Genomic DNA, 7959 nt, shown 5'->3' on the forward strand with positions numbered 1-7959 from the left:
TCCAGGCAAAAAACATGAGAGGAGTTCTAAATTTTTGTTTTCTCATTTTTCTTTATGTTTTCCAAGTTTTCATTGCATAATCAGTGAATTATCATACTTTTAAAAATTTTACTTTTCTCTTATCCATATTCTTTTGATCATTTTCTAATTATTTCAATGGAAATTACTCTAAATGTTGTATACAGGAAGGAAAATGGTAATATTGCTGAAGAAAAAAGTGTTTTATACGGTGTAAATCAATTTATGTTATATGTGTATGAGTAACAAATATTTATATATAATATAAAAATATATAAAAAATATAACTATATATAAATATATTTAATAAATATATAAAATAAACATAAATATATAAAACATGCAAATCAATTTATTTTATATAAATATATGTAAAATATATATTTATGTGTAAATCCATTTATATGTGTACAAGTAACAAACATTTATACATAACTAAATGATAATAAAAAACTTGTTAATTTGCACATAAACTCCATATGTTTAGTCTCTTTTTTGCTTTAGAAGTTACATTCTTGATTTTCACATGATAATACACTATTGTAGGTTCAAACTACAAGTATCTCACAAAGTGATTGCATCTGGAGGTCCTCTTAAGGATCCTTAAAGATCGTTGAAAAAGAGATCATTAAGGTGTGGCCCTAATCCAATATAACAGGGAAATTTGACACAGACATTTACAGAGTAAAGGTAATGTGAAGATCCATCCAGAAGAGAGCTTAAAAGTAGCGTGGGAAAGGGGCGCCTGGGTGGCTTAGTCGGTTAAGCGTCCGACTTTCGCTTAGGTCATGATCTCGCGGTTCGTGGGTTCGAGCCCCGCATCGGGCTCTGTGCTGACTGACAGCTCAGAGCGTGGAGCCTGTTTCAGTCTGTGACTCCCTCTCTCTCTCTGACCCTCCCCTGCTCACGCTGTCTCTCTCTCTCTCTCCTAGAAATCACAGTCTGACTAAGGTCAGACTTAAAGAACCACAGAGGCAAGGCATCCTCTCCATGCTCTACACTTGGTTTTGAGATAAGCCTTTAGGACTTACACTATAATTTCCTGGGAAGATGGGCAATTATCAGACTCTTTGACACAATCATTTCTTGTCCAGGGCATATTATTAGTTACTCAAGCATAATTAGACTGTGCTTAGTAACTCAAGCTTGTTAATTCATTACAACTAATGAAGTATTTGGCAGAATAAACAGACATGTAATGTTAGGTGTGACTCAGCCCAACTCAGTGCGCTCATATACATTACTAAGCAGTTGTTATTTGTAAGATAGTTTTGTGTGGGATAATCCTTCTGGGAAAAGGATACATTAATTAGGAGAAATAAAAATAATGGTAATATTTTTATAGTAATATAAATTAGTTTGAGAGATCAGGTTAAAAATCCAAATAAGTTTATACCTATTTGCTTAGCTAAGATTTATGTAAACCTTGCAATATAAGAGAGAGGCTATGGCAAAAGAGATAAACAAGTCACCAATGTGATACTAAATAAGTTTTTTTGCTTCTTTGAACTTCTCATATTCTCTCCATTGTTCTCTGTTGGCTGACAACCTTGCTTCAGAATTTACTAAGAAATATAATCCAACAAAGAAAAAAAAATCTCATAGTACCGCATATAAATCTATAAATAAAAGGTTTGAGGATATCTTCACCCTAGGAAAAAACATTTTATTTCATTTGGTTTGATATTTCATTTTAAAACACCATTCTATTTGGCTCTCTCCAATATGTTCTCCAGTTTTTTCAAAGATTTTTTTTCCTTTGAGTATATAGCTCTGACCCCCTCTTCCTCTTTTCCACTTTACTGGCTCCCTGGGCCAACATTGTAACGTTTCCTTTCTCGACTAGATCAATCTTTTCTGTATACAACTGTGCTGTGTCTCCATCATCTAAAATCACACCCTTTATTACAAACACTCCTCTTCTGATAGTCTTTTATGATCTCAACAGAACAATTGCTCTAAGGGATATCTTTCCACATGTGCTCTCTTCTTTCCTTCATGCACTAGGATGCCTATTGAAGAGGTAAACTCTTCTCATTTAGGTATTGCATAATTTCTAATACATCATGATAAAAGGGCAGGTCCACTCCTCATCTTCCTGACAAGGAAGACTCTTTTTTATGGTTTTCACGAAAACATACTTTTTCATTACTAATCCATGGTCTCCTTTGCTGCTGCTTCTCCTTTGCTTTTTCATGTTAAGCTCTACAGAGCTCAGTTTTTGCTTTTCTCTAAGTAGGCTTTACTTTATATGACTTCATAATAAACAGGGAACTCTTGTGAAATGTGGACTTACGGCTTTCAGGATCTGGTAAGTTCCTCCTTTGGATCTTTGCACAGTTAGCTCTTTCTTATACTTAAATTTTACCACCAGAGACAAGTTATCTGTATCTTTATCAAAGCACCACTGTAGCCCCAGGAACTGGTTGAATTTCTGGCACATTGTGGGTGTTCAAAAAATATTTTTGATTAAATGGAAGCCAATGAATGATTAAATCCTTTGTTTTTATGAAACAGATATTAATGAGGCCTGATTTATGAGAGAATTCTTTATAAAGGATTTGCTTTTTTTTTTTTTTACAAATAGTTTATTGTCAAATTAGTTTCCACATAACACTCAGTGCTCATCTCCAAAGTGCCCTCCTCCATGCCCATCCCTCCTTCCCCCCCACATCCATCAGTCCTCAGTTTTTGTCAGCATTCAAGAGTCTCTCATGGTTTGCCTCTCTCCCTTTCCCCCACCATTTCCGCCCTTCTTCCCCTTGTTCCTCCTTCAAGTTCCTCCTAATCCTCCTATACGTGCAAACATATGATATTTGTCCTTCTCTGCCTGACTTATTTCGCTCAGCATAACACCCTCAAGGTCCATCCATGGTACAGCCCCTCTGGAAAACAGTGTGGAGGTTCCTCAGGAAACTAACAATAGAACTCCCCTATGACCCAGCAATAGCACTGCTAGGAATTTACCCAAGGGATACAGAAATGCTGAGGCATAGGAGCACATGTACCCCAATGTTCATAGCAGCACTCTCCACAATAGCTAAAACATGGAAAGGATTTGCTTTTTGTGTTGTATATTCTATGGGTTTGGACAATCATATACTAACAAATATCCATCAGTATAATGCCATTTTCACTGTTTTAAAGATTGGCTGTGCTGTACCTATTTAGCCCCACCCCACCTCACCCCACCCCAACCTACCCCTAGGAAGGACTGATCTTGTTATATCTCTATACATTTGCTTTAATGGGTCCTTTCAAAGTGGTCTGTGATTCAGGTAGGTCAGATAGATTTTTACGTTCTTGCTTTGCAAATTACATGCTCATCACCATTTGCTTGAATCTTCAGAATTTGATATACAAGTCTGGGGATTTTTAACAGTAATGAAAGACATCATAGAAACATATATTAGCTACTACTAAATAGCCCATATGAACTGCTTTAAAAAGAATACATTAAATATATGTTAGATTTTGAATACTATATATGAAGACAGTGTCACAAATTTTCAGTGTATTTTTGAGGACTAAATGTATTTGACTCATCTTGCTAGCTAAGAAATCCATAAAATATGGTAGTGTAAATACCTGCTGTTCTCATAACTAAAGAATCTAATACGTGTCATTTCTTTCAACCAAGGCATTGGGTACTTAGTGACCATAAAAACAAATCATTTACACCCTCTTTGGGATGGTTGTTTACATATAGATAGCATGTAATGTTACAAAATAGAATGAAATGTCATCTTTAATTAGGATATATTCATTCATTTAATGAATATTTACTGAGCATATAACTCTAAATGCTCACTAAATTCCAGAAAGTGACAAATTAAAGAAGGACTCACAGATTCACAGAGGAAGTGATCCTGCAATTACTAAGCAGATAGGGTTTGATGGAACATTCTAGAAGGAGCAAAGTGTAAATTCTATTACATGTTAACTACAAAGAGTTCTATATGCCCCAAGCCATGAGTATGGTGACAGAAAATGGTATAATAAAGAGAGGAAAATCAAGAGCTTTCTTTTGTAGTCGTAAAAAAATATATGGTAAGGAAGAGTAGAATTATCTGTTCCAACCTTAAAATCTATGCACATTTCTTAAAATTTATATTTTTCCTTAATAATCTCCTGTTTAATCTTTATTCATTTACTTATTGAAACATTTTGAAACAGTTGATATCATACTGACAACTTTGAAGTAATACATTATATATGTAGAACTAACAGTTCTGCAAAAGATTCTTCCTTGTACAGTGATGGTAAGAAGATTAGATCCTCTGGGAGGAAACCTTCATAAAGAAAGTCAGATTGATGCAGAGAAGTTAAGGAACAATCCTGTTTCCTCATTGTTGTATCATTGTCATCCATTGTTATGGATATAGCCCAAATGGTCCCAAAGACTGCTTGATTGAGCATAAGCAAGACTAGTTGAAAGAAAGGCATGGAATAAATTTCTAAAAGTGTAGAGGCAATAATCAGACAGGACCATGAATCACTGGGTAGACCATCACATACTGATAGTGGAAACCTCTCACATATCAAGGATTATAAGAAACATACCTATTAGGCTAAGTTGAGGAAATGTTTAATCCCTGAAAAGATACCCTTGTCACCTACATTCTTTCAATATTTCCTTATTAATATTTTGATAACATTGTATGTCTATTGAATGTGTATTATTCTCTGAAAGAGGATATCTCTCTCAAATACTTAGAGAAGATGGGGACTTAAAGCTTCTATCTGATAGAATTTCATATATGCCTCAAATATTTGGACTATCACATAAGGTTTGTATAACTAGGGATTTATTTTGTATATGGCTGAGTGTTCTTTCTGAGCACTTAAAATTGCCTCATCAGTTGCTCACTTTTTTTCAAAGAGTTAAATGTGCTAACGTATCAGGAGTGGTCCAATATGTAAAATTCCATTGATGTGTATAAGTATTTTCAAAGTTCCTAGACTAAAATATGTGATACATAATTTTTCTTCAAATAAATAAAATGACTTAAAATTTAAAGGTCCAAGAAATAAGTATAAACTCAAAGGCTAAACCAGTACTAAATAACAGAACTCTTCTTAACTATTTGCTGCTCAATAAAAACAAAACTAACACAATGGCTAACATATTCTATCTGGGTAAATGCTTAGAAAAATGGATATTAAAAATCAATTAGAGGATAAAAACCAAGGCTACTTATTTAATAACATTGGCTAAACTAATCCTTATACTCAGTATTCTAATCTGGCCTAGAATGTAAAGAAAGCTAAGATCTTTTTTTTTTTTTCTTGTTATAGTTACAAGTGTTTTGTTACTTTGGTCTTCTGTCTAATATTTCTGAATGAAATGTTACTACATAGTCATTTATTTAAGTAAAAAGAAAATGAAATGCTCATGTTCAGATTTGTTCCATTAGGATGGTTTGAAGCCAGAGAAACTGAGAAAGATCAGTGAGGGGAGCATTGCTGACCCGGACTGCTAAAATGGAAGGTCTAATGGAAAAACACCAAGAGACATCAAACTGTCATACACAGCCAGAGAAATACTGTACTCTGCGCCACAGCTAGCCTCTAAGATTAGAGGAGTCATAAATAATTAATCTTTCTGTAGATGACCCCAGCCAGCTTGCAAAAGGCAGACTTCTTAGATAATGTGGATAATTGGCTGATAGTCAATATATCTATTAAATTTACTCCTACATCTTTTACATTACCAATGTTCTAAATGTTGTTTTTATCTTTATTTGCTAACAGTCTCACAACTGTTCTCCCTCATACAGGAAGAAAATTTGTGTGCAGATCCTAAAGAAGTTGAGTTTTCTTTGGCATTAAAGAGTTATGGTAATCATTGATGGTCTGAATTTTTAGAAAAAGTTTTACAATAGAGGTGGACTTTTTTTCTAGACCTAAAGATATTTGAATATCAAATATCTTCAATAATATGGCTGATGAAGAAATAATCTGGAAACTGTAGAATAATACTAGTAAAAGTACCGAAGCTCACATGAATGTCCTTATAGAGAATATAGGATGAGGGTAAGGAAGCTTGTCTGACTTGTTGATATTGAAGATAGATTAGAAATGTGTATAGCACTGGTGGAGTCAGAGTAGGAAAAAATTTGAAAACAAGTTTTGATGGTCTACAGAACTGAGAGATTCTTATTGCTAAGCAACTAAATCTAGAACTTAAAATGAGAGACATACGAGGGAGGCATTTACATTTTCCTTTGCCATGTGAGGTATCAAATATGTCTTTGTTCATAAAAACGGGTGATATGAACCAACTATGACTAATCTCATAGGCAGAAACACTAATTCTTTTGATGATGAGTCATTAAGGTTTATGGAAACCACTAATTCTTGTGATGATAAGTTATTAAAGAAGTTTGACCATGAAGGAAAGAAATACTAAGTACACACATGCACAGACACATACACACACACTGCCAGAATATTTATTTTGTCGCTGAGTTTTCAGATTTTGTTGAGAACACAGGCCATTAATATTTTCTAGTCTGTTGTTGTCGTTGTTATTTTGGATCTACTACTTTGCCTTTTAAAATAGGCTTTGGCTCACGGAGCTTCTGTTGCTTAGTCAGTTAAGTTTCCAACTCTTAATTTCAACTCCATCGTGAGATGGAGCCCACATCTGGCTCTGTGCTGAGTGCGGAGCTTGCTTAGGATTCTCTCTCTCTCTCTCTCTCTCTCAAATAAATAAATAAATAAATAAATAAATAAATAGGTTTTGACACACAATTTGGGAAACACTGAAATAGATTACAAAAAAAAAAAAAAAAAAACAGTAAGAGGGAGACTACTATTTAGGGTAGATATTTTGATGTATTTGAAGCACAAGTCCACATTATCCAAGACAATATAATAGTTCTTCAGATATTGTAATTTCTGGATTCCTAATATAATGTAATATATAAAAATTCGCTAAAATACTTTTGGAGACTGTTGTCTTCTTTTTTTTTTAATATTTTTATTCATTTCTAGGAGAGAAAGAGAGACAGCATGAGCAGGGGAGGGTCAGAGAGAGAGGGAGACACAGACCTGAAATAGGCTCCAGGCTCTGAGCTGGCAGTCAGCACAGAGCCCGATGCGGGGCTCGAACCCACGAACCGCGAGATCATGACCTAAGTGAAAGTCGGACTCTTAACCGACTAAGCCACCCAGGCGCCCCAAGACTGTTGTCTTCTTAATATCCTTTTCCAGCCTGAAATCTAAGGAATACATTTCTTTTATTAATGTGGCCTATCACATTGATTGGTTTGTGAATACTGTACGAGCCCTGCAGCCCAAGAATAAATCCCACTTGATAATGGCGATCATTCTTTAGATGAATTCTTTTGATGTCCTGTTAAATTCAATTTGCTAGTATCTTGTTGAGAATTTTTGCATCCAGTTTCATCAGGGATATTGGCCTGTTCTTCTCCTTTTTAGTGGGATCATTGTCTTGTTTTGGAATCAAGGTAATATTGACTTCATAAAATGAATTTGGCAGCTTTCTCTTCATTTCTACTCTTTGGAGCGGTTTGAGGATAATAGGTATTAACTCTTCTTCACTGGCAGAATTCCCCTGGGAAGCCATCTGGCCCAGGACTCCAATTTGTTGGAAGATTTTTGATAACTAATTCAATTTCTTTGCTGGTTATGGGACTGTTCAAAATTTCTATTTCTCCAGTTTAAGTTTTGGTAGTTCATGAGTGTCTAGGAATTTGTCTATTTCTTCCAGATTGCCCGGTTTGATGGCAATTACTTTTTCATAGTATTCTCTTATAATCGTTTTTATTTCTGTGGTGTTGATTGTGATTAAACAAGATTATTAGTATTTTTGTTATTTAGCTGTAAGTGACTCACATATTTTGGAAATTTAATCTTATCAGAATTTGGATTGCAGACATTTTTTTTAATTTTTATTTATTTCGGGGGGGGGGG

Source organism: Hyaena hyaena, unplaced genomic scaffold (assembly GCF_003009895.1).
Source record: "Hyaena hyaena isolate Hyena2069 unplaced genomic scaffold, ASM300989v1 scaffold_226, whole genome shotgun sequence".
NCBI lineage: Eukaryota > Metazoa > Chordata > Mammalia > Carnivora > Hyaenidae > Hyaena > Hyaena hyaena.